The 20,829-nt window shown below is 43.7% G+C and overlaps 1 long non-coding RNA gene across 6 annotated transcripts in view; it reads left to right on the top strand.

The window, feature by feature from the left end:
• The window catches only part of LOC147030942 (uncharacterized), a 105,440-nt gene that overhangs the window by 30,100 nt on the left and 54,511 nt on the right, over positions 1-20,829 (top strand). For 2 of the 6 annotated variants that reach the window (XR_015056581.1, XR_015056578.1), the window contains exon 3: positions 13,445-13,573. The exons of the other annotated variants lie outside the window; for them this stretch is intronic. This is a non-coding gene — a long non-coding RNA (uncharacterized LOC147030942). The remainder of the gene's footprint in view (positions 1-13,444; positions 13,574-20,829) is intronic. 6 annotated transcript variants of the gene reach the window in all.

Raw genomic sequence — 20,829 nt, 5'->3', positions numbered from 1 at the left:
GTGCGTCGTATTCAAGCCAACATCTTACAACTTCATTCTTGGACACGTTTCTCATTCAGAAATGCATTTTCAACAAAAATTGTCAAAATATTAGAACCATTTGTGACAAAGACTAACGCATGCACTTTCGGCCCAACATTAGTATACGGTAGAGTTTATCCCAACAACGCACATGTACAATATTATCTTAAGGACAAAATATATCAATGTGGTAAAAGAAACATGGATCCTGAAAAGTTAAAATGGAAAGTCCGAGAAATGATGCACACCACCACAGTGGTGGGTCCTGGTGATTTCCAAGTGATCGAAATCGCCACTGCAAGTTTTCGTGATGTCGGCTCTGCCATGACTTTGCAGGAATGGGTGAGGCCAGCAGTCAATCATAAAGAACCACAGCTTGTTGCATGAGCCTGTGTGAAACAATCTTCCCCTTTCAGTTCTACCATGACAAACCGACTCCTCTGTCCCCCAATTCAAATTACGTGAGCGAAGCTATTTGAGGCTGAAGCACCAGGTGTGCGGAATTGGCAGGGATTGTGTTGTATATGCACAAGGACATGCCTTGGCAGGTGGTGTGAGACTTTGCCCTGTGGGCAATTTATACAAAGAGGAGAGTGTGCAGCCACATGAAGAGGAGAAGAGGAGAAAGCACTCAAAAGAAGAAGAAAAGCTCGAAGTTTGTGAGTGAAAAGAGAAAACATGAAGATCTCAGTTTTTCCACTGAGTGCTGAAGAGTCATTGGAGAGACAAGCCTGGATTATGCCAATGCCAACATTCATCTTATTATTATTGTTATTTATTTTGTATGCAGCATATGGCTTGGGGTAGCATCACTTGCTGTGTGCGCAAGTGCGCCACCAATTCCGTGCTCCCTGTAGGTGAGAGCATTTGGCCAGAGTGCCGGCAATAGCCGACCCAGCTCGTCGCAAAGGACAGAGTGGAAACTTTGAGGTCCACCAAGTCATGCCAGCCGAAGGGACGCCAGTTTAATGTCCATCCGAGGGACGGCACACACATTGATATAAGCAGCGAGAATGACATTCGATAGAACCCATACCTCCGCCGGGCTGAACAGTTTACGTTTTGTATCCTGCTGATAGGCCGGATCTACAATTGTACCTGAACCAAAATCTCATTGGCTTATTCTTGTCACCAAACCAACTCGTTCACCTAGTTTTGTCAAAATCCGTCCACAACTTTTTGAAATATCATGCTCTGTGTTGTTTTTCACCCCATCTCTCAATGGTGAAGAATCACTGAGAAAATTAAATAATTCTCGGATCTGATCTGCATCTTCACCATATCAAATTGTCCTTCATCAGTTGTACAGAGGTGAAATAACCAACCTCCTTTTTGTGTTGCACTATTTCCGTACTGTCTGGTGATGCCTGATGTTTTGGCTTCATGTCTAAAATAAAGGATTGTTATTATTATTTTTATCATATAAAATCTGTGCATCTTAAGTGTTCTGTTTCTATCTTTCTCCCCTTGGTGGAAACAGTATCATGTTTCTGAAGACAGAGCATTGCAGAAAATGTACGGCATGCTGCCGAAGAGAGAAACAGAATGATGTTGGAGCCAACCATTGCATATTTGACATGCTCTTCAAGCTTTTCGATATTAACTTTGATTAAACCACAAGAGGTCGCACGTCCCTGAAATTTAACAAACACACTAATGTATTGTTACGGCTGTGGAAATTCGCAGAACACCATAAAGGTTCCTGAGATCAGTTATCCCAGTAAGTGAGTGTCCAGATAGGTTTCCCCACCGTTGTTTAGAGGGATTTCTTCCTGTTCATCGGGCTGTGACCCTTTGAGATAGTGTTTTTCTTTCTCTATCGTTATTTTGGACCGACATATCTTGCCCACCATTACAACAAACCACGACGCCAACAACACAACCACCCCCAATTACGCCACAACGCCAACCACGCTACGATCACCACAACAACACCACCACCATTTAACCATCTTCGCCACTACGCCAGCTTGCAAATGCAATCCTCCACAGACCACGCTACGACCCTTTCCGTGTTCAAAAGGGGTCCGAGAACGCGGGCGTAAAAGAACGAGGAAAAGAAACCTCCAATGGTGAGTGTGGGTTCTTCCCGCCTTTTTTCTCCGAGGCTGGTGTGATGGGAAGGGTGAGGCGGCTCGCTCACGATTGGTGGATACAAGGGGTGAGGCGCTGGGAGTTGAGAAACGCCCCTTTTCGAGAAGCTTCTCGAAGGGAGGTGGAGCCGAAAACGGGGAGGGGTGAAGGGCGGAGCCCCAGGCCATATAAGGCGGACAGCGCCTTGGTCTCCTCTTCTTCATTGGCGCTCTTCTCCTGGTCTGGTCTCCTCTCTTCGGTTTGCACCCTTCTCTTGGTCTGGTCTTGTCTTGGTCTCTGGGTCTGTGGAGCGACCCGTACACCAGAGGCGTGGGTCGGTGGAGAGTCCAGGTGACATACCGGAGATGCGGACGGGAGGCGCAGCTCTGCCGGCTGTGGGGCGCGAACCGGCACGTCCGTGGAGGAGAGTGCCAGAGAGAGCTCGCCGAATATCGAGGCACCTCGAGGGCACAGGTAACCTGCTACGGTCTCGCGGGACCCGTTCGGTCTCCCAGGTCCCGTGCCATAAAGACGCAAGTGGTCCAGCCTGACCCCCTTGTCTGTGAGGGGGTCTTTTCTTGTGTTTATTTTGGGTTTTTGAATGAATTATCGTGGTGCCGTCTGTCAAGTAAAACTGCCTAAGTGACTGTACATTTATTCATTACAGTCGGTCGTAGTGCTGTCCCTTGCTTTTGCTTTCTATTTGCCTTGCTTGTACATACGTGCATGACTGCCTTGCCTGTGTACATGTAGATAGTGAATAAATATCCTTGCTTGTGAAATGTATCCCGTTCGTTGCGTCCTCTATTCCCCATTGAAAATGCCATCTTGCATCGCGGAATATTTTGTTGGGTTTCAAACACCCAGTAAGGAGAATCGGATCCATCGAGGTTGGCGATAATACCCGCTCGGTTATCGCTGTAGAACGGAACGAACCATTTAAGCGGTTCGTGTCCCAAGCCGACCTGCGGCGAGGTACGGCCGCGCGGGTAGAATGCGGACTGGGCTGTGGTGAGGTTAAACCCCCACCCGTGACTGGTAGTCCATGGGCCCAGGCATATATCGGTACCATCTGAGGAAACCAAACTTTAGGGCTACTAAGTTATTGGTAGGGACGATATGATTATTTCAATATGTGATAACCTTTCCAGAAGAGCAGATTAGTGTATGTATTTTGCATTTCTACCATTTTACCATTCTGAGATATTGACGTTTTGGGGGAAAAAAAAACCAAAAAAAAACCAAGGACCACTGGGAGGAAGTGGCAGAGCTGAAGTCCACGCAGGAGGAAGCAGACACCCGAATGCCTCTGCATGCTCTGCATGCAGCAGAGGCTGGGTACAAGGCTGTGGTGATCTCTGCCCAAGATACAGATGTCCTTGTGCTGTGTCTTGCCTTCAATAAGGACATCCCATGCCCCGTGTATTAGAAGTGTGGTACACAAATCCGCACACGGTTCCTTGACATTGACAAGCTTGCTAGATCGATGGGAGACAGTGTCTGTGATGCCCTGGTTGGACTGCACGTGTCCTCCGGTTGTGATACAGTCAGTGCCTTTGCAGGCCGGGGAAAGATGGGCGCCTTGAAGCAAATGAAGTCGGATAAGACCTACCAAGAGACCGTCAGTCAGCTCGGTCATTCATGGGAAGTATCCACCGAGCTCTTTCAGAAGCTGCAAGAGGTCACCTTCCACATGTACGTGCCGTCTACCAACACCACGAAAGTCGATGAACTCCGACATCAACTCTTGTGTGCCAGACGGGGAGAGAGAGAGTCCAGTCAGCTTCCACCATGTGAAGACTGCCTCTTCATGCATGTCCTCCGTGCAAACTACCAGGCTGCTATTTGGAGGCGCTGTCTGCAATGCCAACCCTATGTTCCAAGTCCCAAGGATTGTGGATGGACCACTGATGATGACGGGAAGCTGGCCATCGAGTGGATGCAGGGTTCGCCAGCACCGGATGCAGTGTTGCAACTGCTTTCCTGCAAGTGTGGACGGTCGCGCAAACTCCCAGACTGCACGTGCCTTGCCAATAACCTGAAGTGCACTGACATGTGCAAGTTGCGAACCTGCAGCGATCAGCCCGCTGATGTCGAGGAAGAGGTTGTAGACCTCGAGGACTCTGATGCTGATAACAGTGATGAAGACTAGACTACTGATCCATGGTGTGAATGTTTTGGCACAATCACAAGGACATTCATGGCTACAAATATGCATGAGTAAAACATAGTACATAAACATGCCACAGTAGCGTGGTGAAATTTGGGTTATCCATAAATTTCACATTTTGGACGCTTGTTGGAACTAGGGTAGGGGAAGGGCAATTCCTTTAACTGTGGTAAAAACTTGTAAAATGTTCATAAATGTTTTCCTCATACAACATGTGCATGTTGTAGGCTACTGCGGTTCAGTAGCACTACCCAGGGAACTTGTATGACAATATTATAAATTAAAATGTACTGAAAGTCACTAATCAGCAACATTTTGATAGGCCCTATTGTTCGCCCCTTTCTGCCATAAAATAAATTCTGCCTTCAGGAATGACAGAAAGGATTATTCGGATGGTATAAATAAAGCATTTCAGACATGTATTTGTGGTTTGCAGTTCATTCTAGCCACATGTGGAAACAGCAATTGCATCATTAGTGAATGTTTCTGAGTTTGCCTTTTCGCTTTCATTATGCAGAGGGTGGGTACATTCCAGAGATGATAACTACCAATAAGCTGCCAGTCTGCAATGGTTATCACATCAAAATATGATATATATATATATATATATATATATATATATATATATATATATATATATATATATATATATATATATATATATATATATATATATATATATATACACACCATTCAAAAATCACAACTAGGATTGGTTTCCTTAGATGGTACCGACAAGTGGAATTTCTGGCCTGGGCCCATGGACTATGGTTTCTGGCGATAGTTCCAGGAGGGTCACGACTGAATTGTCCGACCGGTGGGCGACGCGGTTGCGATTAGAGGTACGCGGCCGATCGCACGCCGGCGGGCGCGAATTCGTAACAGTATGCATATTGCTCAACAAAAAGTGTTCTTGATACAAAACAATTATTCTGACAATAAATGAAGGGGAGGGAGAAAATATGTATTGAAGCATGAATAATTTTTTTGGAGTACTGTCTAGTTAGTGTTGAGTATCAGAAGAAGAGGACATATTTGAATGTTGGGGCTCTCACATAAGGGTTCCAAATGGATCTCAGGAAGGAAACCTTTTGCCTGGTCTTATTCTGCCTCCGCTATTCTGCAAGGCATTTTATGTTTACGGCTGGCAAACAACTTTTTTAGATGTATTTATAGGTTCTAAATCAATCTAGGGGGTTTGCCCGGCTGTATTTTCAACGATTAACCCATAAACTTGACAAATCCAAGATGGCCACCATCCCTAATAGAAAATACCTAAATTATTGCATCTCTGGAACTACTTGACCAATATCAATGATGTTGATGTCTACATTAGGGCTTTCACACATGCTTGATCATTTGGAATAAGTTTTAAGTTGATTCTAGGTCAAGGTCATGCATTGGGACAAAGGTCAAGGCCATATTTTGACCTCTTGGTGCAGAAATAAGCATATCTCAGGAGGTGGACGAGGTCAATTTTCAGAAAATGTTAATGGTGGAGGCATATTCATGTTTACAGCTGACAAACAACTTTTTTTTAGATGTATTTACATGTTCAAAATCGAACTAGGAGGTTTGCCAGGCTGCATTTTCAATGGTTAACCCATAAACTTGATAATTCAAAAATGGCCGTCACCAATACATGAAAAATTCATTTTTTTCATATCTTTGGTGCCAAACATGGTAAGAACATAAATAAAACATCTGTTTGTATCTTTTTAGGTACAAGGAATTCATTGAGACCATTATTTAGACCCCAATATGTTAAGAAATCAAGATGGCCACCACATTAGGGCAAATTTTTTATCACTGACTTTAAATGAGTGACAACTTTATCATAATATCATGGTTCAGATGTGGGATATACTGACTGAAAATGAATACAGCTATAGTTATATTTTGTCATTGCTCAATGTAGAAGAGGGGCGCAGTTACCCAATGAGTTTCATAATGAATGGGAAATCGTAACTGAATTTTTGCATATCAATAAAGCAGAGACGGCTGGTGAGACTTTGTTAATTTATAAACTGCTTAAATCAAATATCAACACATGCATCATACATATCTTATAATGTTCATTAAAGCCTGTTACAAGCTGTAATGCTTCAAAACATGCACCACATTAAACACAGAATCCAGCATGGAGGAAGTCACCTCCAAAATGAGGTTCTCTTTATTGTGTCTTGCAAACATGACATGAGACAGTGAAACTAACGATCATGACAACTCCCTTTTCTTTTACAAAATAACTAGATACAACATCAACATTCTAAATCATACTTTATGATCGACTGAGAACGATCATGTGCCTGTATAATGGCATTCTTAAAATTTCAGTGCCTTTAGCAACTCGATGTTCATTTGTCCTTGTCATATTTTAGAATAGACCTTTCATCCGATATGTGAATATAAACTTGAAAATTTAAGTTAAACACAGACTAGACAGCTGAAAAGACTTAACTGATAACATTTATTAAAACTGCAAATGTTCTGGTTTACTGATATAATTATTACTTGATCAGATGCCTAATAAGAGTGTGGTCAGAGGTTACCAGCACTTGAGCAACCGGTGGAGCATGGTCCTCAGCACCAGCTCTTATGATCGAATTGTATGCTTTTCCAGATGGGTGGCATTGATTCTGGTTGGGTTGTAACGGATTTTGGTTTGGCTATCAAACATTACAGAAATATAAGTACCTAACATCACAAAATATAAACTTTTATATGTCCACAATTATATTGTAATGTTACATTACTACATGTGTGTGGAGGACTTAGTTTATATACCATCAGGTAGAATATTCCGACATTCGTCGGCATGCTTGTGGCATTTGCAAGCTTCAATGCATGGTAAGCGCTCACCTCATATGCGTAGTGCAACATGCACCATGGAGACAAAAGAGTCATCCGTTTGATGCTTGAATGGGGGAATAGTGAGCTTTACACCATCATCCTTCACCATGTCAGATAATGGGCTGTGCTGGAACTTGGTTGGGATGAGTAGTGTTCTTGGTTCTGTGCGTGCTTGATCATGGAGAACTATAACTCATACACACCACCCACACGTTCAGCTAACTTATCTTTGAATGTGCTCCTTCGACTCATAGATGATGATGGAATGGTGATATCCGCTTCATTAGCTAGTGTACAATATCTTTCCCACACATCTGTAAGCTCTATAATATCAGCATGTGATGCTAATTGCTCAAGCTCATGACAAAGCCAAAGCAATACTACATCACTGGCATTTAGTGCTGATTTGCTTACTTTGTCAGTGCTACGTTTGAACCTGACATGGCAGGTACTGTGATGTTTGCCATCAGCTGCTATGAGATCATTTACACAAGCCAGTTGTGTCCTCAAACTTGGGTCATACTTGGCTGCTTCTTGGATTCATTTGCTAACTTGCTTCTGTATAAGGTGGACTTTTTCCTTGGTCTCTCGTTAGCAAAATATGCACAGGTTCCAGTTGATCTGTGTCACCTTACTTCGGAGGAGGATTTTTTCTTCAAGGGTTGTGGGGGCTGAAGAACGACATTGAATTTGATCAAGTGTTATATCTGCAGCTTTCAGTCTTTCGAGTTTGTAAGCACTTGTATAGGAGGCACAGCATCCATTGTGACATGTTATTGATGGAGAAGAACATGCAGCTAACACATCAGTAAACCAATCAGTTGCAGAACTAAAATTGTCATTCCGTAACTTCAGTCGAATTTGTCTTGCATTATGGATTGTCTTAAGGCCATCACATGTAGGTGTAACAAGGTGTTGTTTGTTATCGTCTTGACTTATTATACATTTGTCATAATTTAACAAGACTCCCCGTTTTCTTGAAGCTGGATCAGCATCCATTGCTACAAGTCATATAGCCACATGCCTGCAAAGACAGATAAAACATATTAGTGTTGACCAGGCTCCTCGTGAGATATGCCTATTTCTGCACCAAGAGGTCAAAATATGACCTTGACCTTTGTCCCAATGCATGACCTTGACCTACAATCAACTTAAAACTTATTCCAACTGATCAAGCATGTGTGAAAGCCCTAATATAGACATCAACATCATTGATATTGGTCAAGAAGTTCAAGAGATACAATAATTTAGGTATTTTCTATAAGCGATGGTGGCCATCTTGGATTTGTCAAGTTTATGGGTTAATCGTTGAAAATACAGCCGTGCAAACCCCCTAGATTGATTTAGAACATATAAATACATCTAAAAAAGGTGTTTGCCAGCCGTAAACATGAAATGCCTCCACCATTAACATTTTCGGAAAATTGACCGAGTCTACATGAGACAAGAGGGGTGGGAGTGGGAAGGACAAAACAGTGGGGAACAGAGACATAAGGAGATCTGTGGAAGGAAGAGGAATGGGGCGGTGAACACGGGGTATAGAAGATGGACATTCCAGGGACTTTCAGGAAGGAAAGCAGGGAATTTGAAGGAGGTGGGTTTGGGGTGGATTCTCAGGGGTAGAAAAGATTGATTTGGATGGGGGATGACAAGAGGTGGTGGTGAACAGCTGTTTTGAAGTCCTGGAGGGAAGAATGGGATTGCGCAGAATGAAGGAGTTTATTCCGAAGGCGGGAAATAAGAGGAATGAAAGAGTGAAGGTGAGCAGTGATTCGTGATTTTGGTCGTCTTTTTGGTTTTCATGTATTTTGGGTCCCCTGGGTGTTCTGGTAGTTTTGGGTCTTTCGTGTCATTGGGGTCTTCTGGGTCTTCGGCTTCTTTTCGGTTTTCAGGGTGTTTTGGGACTTTGGGGTCATCTGGGTCCTTTAGGTCTTTTGGGACTTGAGGGTATACTCGGTCCTTCAGGTCTTTTTCAGTCTTTGGGGTCTTTTGTGTCTTTTGGGTTTTCGTGGTATTTTGGGTCTTTAGGGTCTTTTGGGGTCTTTCGGGTTTTAAAGAGTTTTCAACGGTTGAAGGGGTTTCAGCAGTCCAATGGGTCGAAATTGTACGATAAATTACAATCGTACGTAATTAACAGGCATATGTGTGTGAAGTCAGGGTGCAACTGATGTTCAAACAGTCCATAATAAATAGACATAGTCACACTGCTTCACCATGAAAGTAACATTCCAAGAGTACCGAGTTAATAGACATGGTGTGCAGTCTGCAACAGATTTTCAAACAGCATGTGATTAATCGGGATATCGTCACATGGCTTCACGGGCTGACTCAAGGCTTCACGGGCTGACTCAAGGCTTCACGGGCTGACTGATGGACGGCTTCATGGGCTGACTCTTGGCTTCACGGACGGACGGACCATGCTTTTCGTTGTTGTCGATATTGTTGCGGTTCTGCAAAACCGACACTCCTCCGAGGAAATGACACCAAACATATAGCGACCCCAAGAGAGTTATCTCATGAGTATTTGTTCCGTTAGCCCTTTTCTTGTGTCTCGTGGGTAAATGGGATAAGATGCGTTGCGTTGGGCTTTTCGATAGGTCTTCAATATCCTCTTCTTTCATTGATTTTACCTCCTTTTATTTCACACAAAACCACACAAGCAAGCACGTCAGGCCACGAACGATGTCTGTGGAGCGTTGAGAAGGTGCTGCAATCCAGCTCATTTGCATCCGCATGCCATTTTATGTTCAAACGGTGCGAAAACCAACCGATGCCTCATCTCAGATGCTCACCATGCTCACCACGATGCTACAATGCTCACCATGCTCACCACGATGCTACAATGCTCACCATGATCATTACAAACATCTTCTAGAAATCCACACAACCAACGCCCTACCTCTTCACCACAAACGCAACAGTGATTAACTACTTCAGTCTCCTCACTACAATCACTTTACCCACTCCCAACGTTTCAACGCCTTCACCACAAACGTCACAGTGCTTCCTCTACCTGACAACAACCACTCCAAACCATCCCAACCACAGTTAGCTCCCTGGACACTAAAAAACAGTCTCTGACGGTGCTGCAGGAATGAAGGACATTGCGAGCCGGGGTGTTTCAACGTGTAACTCGAAGCACACACGTGCGCTGGGGTTCATTCAACAATGTCCCGGTAGCTTTGGCGTTCCGCTAAATAACCACGCTCCAACGGAGTTCAGCACACGTTCAGGGCCGGAGAGCCTTTCTGCAAACTCTCAGCCAATGTTCATTATGGAGCTATGTCACATGGCCTGGCTGAGAAGAAACTGAAGCTATTTTCCACTCCCGAGCCTGGAGAAGCATGGCTATGGCACTGGGTGATGGCTATGCACCAATGGGGAAGTTCAGAAATGCCGACAGGCTCACTTGATCCACCTTCTGGCTCCTCCTGCACTCCAGGCTCAATAAAAGAGAGCAAATCAGGCTCAGTCTCTTTCCTTTGTCCAGCCTCCAAACCAAATCTCTTCAGAGCCTTTGCCAAGCCAGGCCAAACTGAGCTGAGAGGGCAGCGCAAGCGAGCGAGGTGAGCCGGGAAGAGCGAGTAGTTACCGAGACGTGCCGGGGTCATTGCCGGGTCAACTGTGTTCCACAGCCAATTATCATTAACACATTTCCAGACTTTCACATGTCCTTGTTAAGCTTTCTCTCAATGCATCTTTTCTCGATCTCTGCCTCGTTCACAAAAAGACCATGACCGATTTGCACCTTTCACACTTTCGTCTTTCATCCCGCTGCACCACATTTTTGCACCACCCACTCATGCGTTGTAGACACCCCAGTTTTCTTCTGGTGCATACTTGGCAGCTCCGCTCGGCTGCACCTGAAACGGTAAGTTTAACGCAAGAACGCATCGAGGGCACATGACCCAAATTGGCCGGCCGTCCACAGGTAAGATGTTATGTGAAGTCATGTAACCCTGTCCGGATTGGCCGTGCCAATCGGTGTTCGTGGTTGCCTTGCATCCTGACGATGCATGGAGTTATCTGTGCCTGGAGGCATCAGGACTGGTTGTTCGGAAGGAACCCGAGTGCTTCCCCTCGTGACGAGCCTCAAACCCTGAGCCGGCAACAATATATAGATTATAAAAAATAAACAGTCAGTCCTTCTGTGAATCTGTGTGACAATCTGTCTATTAATTACTTACAGTTTGAATGTCAGTTTTACCCTAACTTCACTCACGTACGTCTATAAATTACATCCGATTGGAATGAACTTTTCGACCCTTTCAACTGCTGAGACAGCTCTGATTGCGGTGGAATGTGCTGAGAGTGTTGTGAGATGTGATGATGCCATCTTCGACTTATTTCAAGTTCTGACTGGAGTTCCTCAGGGGTGTGTCCTGGCTCCCACACTTTTCAGCACTTGTATGGACTGGATTCTGGGGAGGATGTCTGAGAAAGCAAGCTGTGGTGCATCATTTTGGAATATCAAGATCTCTGACCTTGATTTCGCAGATGATGCAGTCATTTTTGCGGAGACTCTGGATATCCTTTTGGGGGCCCGAGAGGTGCTGAATGAGGAATCGGAGCCCCTTGGATTATGGGTTTACTGAGTCAAAACTAAGATCGATCAATGACATCTTGGATGCTGCTATCTTGTCTGCACCTGTTTGTGGTGAGGATGATGAGTTCATGGAGAGATTTCTTTGCCTTGCCAGTGATATTCATGTCTCTGCTGGCTGTGAGCAGAGGTCCATAGACGTCTGGGTCGGGCCTGGGAGTCATGGACTCACTGGATCATGGGGTGTGGCGCTGTTGGTATCTGTGCAGAAGGACGAAAGTCTGAGTCTTCAGGTCCTTGGTGCTTCGAGTCTTGCTCTCTGGATGTGAGACTTGGACTCTGACGAGGGATCTGAGACGGTGACACCTTTGGTGCCAGGTGTCTTCAGAGAATCCTTGGCTATCACTGGTCAGACTTTGTGTCCAAGGAGCGGTTGCTGAGAGAGGCTCAAATGATATTTGTTATTTGCATACTCCGTGAGCATCAGCTGCAGATGTCTGGACATGTGGTTCGTTTTCGTGCCGCTGATCCTGCTCACCAGATTCTCTCAGCGAGGGGGCCTCGTGATCGGACAGCTTAGATCTTTAAACGAATGAAAGCTTAAACCACTTGGAGCATTTTGTATCGATATATCCATGTTTGTCAAAAAAACCCCGGTCTCTGTGTCTGTCTCTGTCTCTGTCTCTCTCTGGTTTGTTACTAATGCATGCCTGGTCACATCGTTTCAGTTACAAACTCCAAACTCGGGGTTACAAATACAACTTTGTGTGGGGAGTAGTATTGGCTATGTGTCTGCAGCTTCACGCGGGAGTGTGTGTGTGGTGTTGGTGGTGGTCGTATGGCAGCTTAGCTGCCGGGGTAGCTATCATTTTTTGAAGCGCGACTGTATCGCTGATGCAGTGCCCCTCTATCAGTACACACACTGAAACTGGTACTCATTTCGCCGACCTCGGAAGGATGACAGGCTGAGTCAACCCCCTGGTGTATTAATTCAGCGGGCGACGGGGCTTGAACTCAGGACCCTAGGATCCCAAGCCGCCACCCTAACCACTGAGCCAACACCAGGTGTGTGTTGAAAATGTGGAGGGTACTTTTCTAATCCTTCCCCCTTCTTCAATCCGTCAAGGTTTGTTATTTTTATTGCTCTCGCCGGGCCCTTTATCACGACTCTCCGTTCAATAGTTCTGTACTTAGGGTATTACCAATGCTCAAAGCTCGTGCAATTGTATCCCCCCTCTTCCCAGTTACTCCTTATTTCCGCTATTCTTTCTTTCACTGATGCTGGTGTCTTCTCGACTTTAGTTAAAATTGGCCTGTCTTGCCTACGGACTAAGTACCCACACATGTCCTCCCCCTGGAGTGGAACTGCATACAAGGGTAATCCATATTTTGAGGAGTGTGGGAGGTGGGAGCATACCCAACATTCCCTTTTGTTCATTATCCTAGCGTACTGTAGGGATAGTGCCAAGTCGGTGTTCAGTGGATGGTCGGTCAATTCTTTATGTAGGGTTATTCTTCGTCTCTTTCTTTTACCACCCCTTAAGTCTCCCTGATCTAATCCCTTACTCCCTTTTCCCATTATTGTAGTTCTCACATTATTGGTGATTCCTTCATCATCACGTTTACAGTCGGCATTGTGAATTACCCATATGCAAACTAGTGCACAAAGAATCGCGGTCATGGTAAGATAGGTGTTGTTCATGTTGTCCCTGTCTCTGCTGCTATTGCAAGCTTACAATGTGTGGCGTGTATCCAGGCTCTCTTACCTTTGCACTTTACCGCAGTCGGAGTGGTCAACAGTACCTGAAATGGTCCTTTCCACCGAGGTTCCAAGGCTGTTTTCCTTGTGAAGTGTTTTATCAGTACGTAGTCTCCTGGCTGGAAGGCGTGGTACGGCTCGTCCACTGGTTCGGGTAGGGCCTCTTTTACCCTTGTGTGTATCGCCCTTGCGATCCTGCAGAGCTGTTTACAAAATGTCAGCAAGTTCTCGTCCATCATTGTAATATTCAGCTTATCCATGTTTGTGGGGGCAGTTAGCCGCATCGGCCTTCTGTGTTCGTCATCTCCCTCTCCCTCTCCCTCTCCCTCTCCCTCTCCCTCTCTCGCTGGCTGTTGGTGAGTCGAGTGGAGTGTCAAGATGGATGTGTGGTCTTGGTGAGCTGTGATCTGCCCTGTTGTTTGCCTTTCTATCCCTTTTCGCATCATTTTTTCACCTCTTTTTCCTCTTTGTTTCCTTCTACGCATCGTTATCTGTGCCCCCAACCTCCTCTCGTCATGAGACCTCACGCTTTGGCCTTCCCTCGCGTTGTCGTCACCCCACCCCGTCCATCTGTCCTTGTTATTTTGCGGTTTGCCTTTTGGTTCATATCTACCCCTCCCCTTCCCTCCCCTTTCCCCTGTTTTCTCTTCGCTTACTTTTCCCTGAGATTGAGAGAGAAAGAGCCCACTGCTTCTTTGTGGATAGCTTTTAGTTGGCGGTCCATCCTGGCCCTTCACCTGTTCGTTTTTTTTCTTCAATGCAGCTGTATTTATTTCCTTTGGAAACCTGTCCCAGCTTGAATTTAATGACTGCACGAGAGCAATCACCCTCCTCCCCCTTCCTAAATAAGACCTCGTATTCCCATTATGCGGCATTTGAAGAATTAACACGTAAACATGGCGTCGTCTGCGTTCCGCCCCACGACGTCGGCATTGAGGATCTTGTTATCGCTGCAGGAAACATCATCGGTACTGACAAAGTTCGTGCAGCCTCACAAATGAACAAACGTGTGGTTATCTTCGTGTCTGAGACAGAACTGGTTCATGAAATCGTATCCACCGGACTATCAACAGATGACGGATATTTCGTGCTCGTCTCCCCTCTGGACACACCGGCCGTGAAGGTCATGATCTCGAACGCTCCTCCTTTCCTGAAGAATGTGATGCTGATCTCCGAACTATCTCGTTATGGTTCTGTGGTTTCTCAGACCACTCTGCTGCCTTTACGAAGCCAGGACGATCGGACAAAGCATGTGATGTCTTTTCGGAGACAAGCTTATGTGGTGCTTTCTCCCTCTAACGCTGAAAGAACCTTGAACATTGTTTAAAAATTCAAAGTTGATAATCATGATTACCAAGTCTACGTAACCAATGACACCCTGAAATGTTTTGAATGTGGTAATTTCGGACACTTGAAACGTTCTTGCCCAAAGGCGACCTCGTCAAACGATGAAACAAACCTCGTCAACAAGAATACGTCTTCTTCTTCTTCCTCGACTGTGAAGGAAGCCAATCCCGTGTCCAGTAATAACGCCCAATCCGATTGTCTGAACAGCAAAACAAATGTTTGGGATGGTTTCACCATCGTTTCATCAAGGAAGAGAAAGACTTTACCTGATGGTCGTTTAACTCAGAAGAAGGTGGCATTTACAAATGAGGAATCTGTCGGAAATGTTCCCACAGTTGTGACTGACGTCACTCGACAATGCTAACCACCCGGAATGGACCCGGTATGGACCCGGTATGGACCCGAAATGGACCCGGAATGGACCCGGTACCTACGGCCAACAAGTTTAACCTACTTGCCTGTGAGGACATAAACGTTTCCCTTCCAGAGACTGCTTTACCTGTTATCGAAGTAAACAAAATTGGTTCACTCGTTAAAAACTCTCCTACTGGAACGTCCATTGACAGTAATACAAAGACCACTGGTGATGAACCTGCTGTCACTTTTGCAAATGTCAACCCTGAATCCTTGTCAGCAGGAAATGGCGAAGCAAATGTTAACTCTGACACTGCTGCCAGTTCATCACGTGGTCAAGCTGGAAACACAGAAAATGTTAAAATCGATGTTTCACGAGACTCCCCCCTCCCCCAAAGTATAATCTCCCTCCATGCCGTTGGAGGTCGATATCGCTGCATCCACTGATGGTGTTTCCGTTTCGTCAAATTCCCTGATTATTTCCGTTATTTCACAAAGAGATGTTCCCGCAATGGAAGAGCACATAGACGTCGTAACCAATACAGATCCGTGTATCAACACTGATGACAGTGTCGATATGCAGGACTGTACAAACTTGTGTGACTCGGCAATTAAAACTGACTCTGACGAATCTCACCTGGAGGAAACAAAGAGGAACAGTCAGTTGGAAACGGTGGAGAAGCTGACCAGTCAAGGTCCTACCTCCTCTGAACAAATAAGACTCTTCTTTCAAAATACATCCAGGAAACGCAATATAAACCTGACGGAATACTTTCCAGATCTTCCCTCCTTCCCCGAATGTGCTCAGGCTATCGTACGTAAGCCTGACTTATTCGGTTTCCACGAGGCGCACTGTCACTGCTTCCAAAACTAATCGCTAAGGCGAAAAGGAATTCTAATCAACTATCCCACTTTTTATCTTATTCTTAGAAGCTACTATTTTCCTCATGGCCAGTTTCAAGATTGGAACAATAAATGTTGATGGTGGTGGGAGTCCGCTCCACAAGATCCAAATTAAACAGCTAGTAGAGGTCAATGGTCTTGACATAGCTTTGTTACATGAGACCCATGCTGTCTGATCTGTTCAAGCTCAGTGGCAACTATTTATGGACAAGGAATGTTTCTTTCGTAACAACTCCTCGTCGAAGGCAAGAATCATGTTTGTCTTAGGGAAACATTTCCACCCGTCCTGCCTTAAATTTACGAGTATAATTGATGGACACCTTGCCTCTGTGACCTTCTCTATCAATCAGGTTAAGTTTACAATTCTCAATGTGTACGCTCCGAGCAAAAATGAAGAGCGGATCTCCTCTTTTTGCCGAACTGAGAAAATTCCTGCAAACACTGTATTTGCAGACTTGTCTAATTATAATTGGTGGTGATTTTAACCGTACTGTTAATCCTTCATGTGACCGAAACGGGCCGGAACCCCAACCATGTACCGCAAAACTTTTTGCAAACATCATTGCGAAATATAATCTCCATGATATTTGGTGCATACAGCACCCTTCTGATCGGTCTTACACATGGTGTCGTTGTTTAAACAACCACATCTCACTTGCGAGGCTTGATCGCATCTATGTAAATTCTCATTTATTACATGGAGTTTATAAATCCATTATCGCGCATTTTGGTTTCTCCGACCATTCCCGAGCTCAAGTCTTTATTCAACTCTCTAAACCAGTGGTTCTCAACCTTTTTTGTCCCATGCACCCTTTTCACCATATGTCAGAATGTCATTCCCCCCTTTCCAAGATTGTCTGACTCAAAAGGTGCATTCCAAATAATATGCATATAATATTGAAAATCTTTTATTTTTCCGATATTAGTACATATACATTAACTTGGATTATTTTTATAGGAGAATTTTACAAATCTAACAGCAATATAAAATGTTGATGGATTTTAAAACTTGAATAAAAGTAGTGTTTTTTTTAATATTAATAACGAATTACTTCACAGACTGAAGTTACTGAAGCATACTTCAATAAACAAAAAGTTCAATATAATGTCAGGGTATTATAATTCATTTTATTCCAATGAAGATTACAGTCAATGAGAAACCTGTTGTGTTTTTTCTTCACCAATTCTTGGATACACGGAGGAGTGCTTGAAAGGGCACAACACAGGTCATTTTCAACCTCCAATCCACTTCGTTGCTTCATTTTCATTTGCAACAGAGTTGAAAAGCCTGACTTGCAAAGATATGTCGAAACAAATGGAAGCAATGCATGGACAGCTCTTTCTGCCACTTTTGGGTGGGAATCGCACATCAAGGGTCAAAATTCTGTGATTGATTTCTCATCGAACATATCTCTTGCTCCCGAATCAGTCTTCAGCTCCAGAAATTCATCTTGACAATCATCAGGAACTTTTTCAACTGACAATTTAAATGGATTTCACACCAGATCCAACTCCTCATCACTGAGTTCAGGAAAATATCGGCTGAATTAATTTTCCAATGCTGTCAAATGTTGCAAAATTTCATTTTTTGCAAATTCTGGAAGCACTTGGTCTTCACCACCAGCAACAAGAATTGATGACAGTGTCTCAAACATTGCAACATTTTTGATCTTGACCTTTATCTTCCAATTTTCCAGCTTGCTCATGAAAGCTTCCAAGGAATCCATGAATTTTATGATGTTTGTATTCCTTCCTTGCATCTGAAGATTCAGTTTATTCAGCTCTTCAAAAATGTCAACCAAATAGGCAAGGTGCATGATCCATTCCTCATCATCCAGCCAGGCAAAAAATTCCATCTTACCCTGTACTTAAAAAAAAAAAATTTCAGCTCATCTCGAAGCTCAAATACTTGCTCAGTTACATTTCCTTTTGAAAGCCATTGAACATTTGTGTGGAAAAGAAGCAAATGATGACCTGCATCCATGTCAATACATAACTGTTTGAAAAGTCGTGAGTTGAGAGCTCCTCCATTGACAAAATGCACAATTTGAATTGTTTGATCCAAAACCTTCCCTCGTAGAGCTGGAAGTGTTTTTTGAGGCCAGTGCCTGATGATGGATCGTACAATGAATGCCTTTCACTTTTGGAGCTCGCTTTTTCACACAAACTTGAAATCCAGATTTTGTACCCAACATAGCTGGTGCTCCATCTGTACAGCACCCACAGACGTTATCCCACAAAAGATTTTCTGATTGAAAGAAAGATGAAACCTTATCCAAAATATCTGAGGCCTTGGGAGTTGTTTCAAGAGGAGAACAAAAGAGAAACTCATCTTTAAATGAACCTGAGTGAACATATCTTGCAAACACCTGCAACTGGGAACACGATTCCACATCAGTCGATTCATAAAGTTGAATTGAAAATAAGCCAAATGATGCAGACTTGATCTCCTGCACAACTTGATCCTTGATGTCAATGGCCATGTCGCTGATCTTCCTTTGAACAGTATTGTTTGATCGTGAAACTGCTGCAAGTTTTTTCTCCAAACCATTTCCCAACACAATTTCCACCATTTTGAGAGTGCAAGGTTTGATCAAAGTTTCCCCTATTGTATGTGTTTTTTTCTGCTTTGCTGTCTCCAGTGCGACGACATGAGAAGCTTCAATAACCTTTTGGTTCATTTGTTGGAATGCCCCTGTTGAATCCAGCTTCACCTTTTTTGAGAGCCATTCCCATGATGTTCAAAAAAGCTTTTGTCCTTGTCCTTGTGTTGAGGATGAACATTCTGCAAATGTTGTTTCATCGAATCATTTGACAAAACTTTGCGACAAATAACACATTGAGGCCTTTCTTCTCCATTGATGATGATTGATGTGAATCTATATTGAATATATGAATCATCGTACCCTCTTTTTTTGACACTCATGATGGGCTACAAATTCTGTGAATAAGAAACAAGAATAAGTCAAAGATAACTATAAATGGAATATTTCCACAGATAAAAAGTGAAATATTTATCTTGATTTTTAATTTAATCTGTGACATTCAATAAAGTTAATTGAATGTCACAGATTCAATTAAAAACAAACTACAATTCTACAGATTGTACATAATCTACAGGACATTACACCCTATTCAATAAAGTGTGATGTCCTGCAGATTATGTACAATCTGTAGAATTGTAGTTTGCAGAAAGATCAATATTCCAACAGTTTGAGTCTGCCAATCTGTGGTCCCAATTCCCTCCTGAAACTCTGGAATTCCCCCCCAGTGGGGGAATTCCCCCCTGGTTGAGAACCCCTGCTCTAAACCACGTCCAGGGAGCTCTCATTGGAAATTCAACAACAGTTTACTGGAAAACCGCAACTTCATTCAGGCCTCTGAATCCTTCTGGACGGCTCTTCGAGACCAGAAGTTAAACTGTCCCGTTAATCCGCTGATATGGTGGGATTTAGTAAAAACCCAAATTAAACGTTTTTGTCAACAGTATCAGTTTTTCTCAACAAGGGCTGACCATGAAATTAAAAAATTATTGCAGTTAGAGATTTTACATCTCCAACGGGTCATCGGACAAAATAATAGTAACATACAAAAAACCTTAACTGAGAAACAGTCCTTATTAAAGAAAATAACTGAGAGGAATGCACATGGTGCCTTCATTCGGATGAGGGTGTGACACCTGAATGAGGCAGACGTACCAACCAAGTACTTATTTTCGTTGGAGAAACGTCTTCCCAGAAAGCAGCTTTCTCAGCTGCGATTGGTTGATTCATCCATGACCTTTACACAATCAGCAATCAAACTTTTCGTGAAGAAATACTTTTCGAAAATATATTCAATGGAACAAATAAATCCTGTCAGTGTCGCCTCTATCTCCATAGGCCTGCCAGTGTTGTGTGAAAATGGGCGTTCTCAACTGGAAAGACCCATTACTTTGGATGAACTTGGCACTGCCCTGGATGGCCTTGCCATTGGGAAAACACCTGGTTTAGATGGACTTAGAACCGAATTCTACAAGAAGTTTTGGCACTTATTGGGTCCAGATCTCATGAACACTTTGAATGCAAGCTGCCAACTTTAAGAGCTACCTCAGAGTTGCTGACGAGCTCTTCTTACCCTCATCGCAAAAAAGGGAGACGTGTTGTGGATTGAAAATTGGCGTCCTATCTCCCTGTTATGTACGGACTATAAGATATTTTCAAAAACCCTGGCATCGCGTCTTTCTCCTCATTTATCCTCATTGTTGAAGGAAGACCAATGCTACTGTGTCCCAAAACGTTCCATCAATGACAACATCTCCCTTGTGAGAGATACCTTTGAATTGTGCAAGGAAATCCTAAAAATGGAGGACTTCTCCTTGATCAGGAGAAAGCCTTTGACCGTGTTGACCATCGGTACCTTTTCGAAGTGCTTGAGCGGTTTGGACTTTGTTCGACCTTCATCTCTTTTATTAAAATACTATATAATAATATTTCTCATGTGCTTAAGATAAATAATGAACTTGTTACACCTTTGTCTGTTAACAGGGGAATTAGACAAGGTTGTCCTCTTTCCGGGTTGCTGTATGCTCTCTCCATTGAACCCCTACTGGTTTATTTGCGCTGTAGACTAACAGGGGTTAGTTTGTCCCAGCTTGAACGGCCCATCAAGGTACTGGCATACGCCGATGACGTATGTGTGTTCGTGCAAGATAACAATGATATTAACATCATTCCTTATTGTTTATCCTTATTCGAAAAGGCTTCTTCAGCCAAAGTAAATTGGAACAAAACGAGCGCCTTTTGGCCGATTCATCCTTTTCTTTCT

The sequence above is a fragment of the Eptatretus burgeri genome, chromosome 3 (genome assembly GCF_056783735.1).
Source record: "Eptatretus burgeri isolate ZD-2024b chromosome 3, Ebu_testis_v1, whole genome shotgun sequence".
Lineage (NCBI taxonomy): Eukaryota > Metazoa > Chordata > Myxini > Myxiniformes > Myxinidae > Eptatretus > Eptatretus burgeri.
The sequence above is the reverse complement of the archived record's forward strand: the minus strand, read 5'-3'. Positions and strand labels throughout refer to the sequence as shown.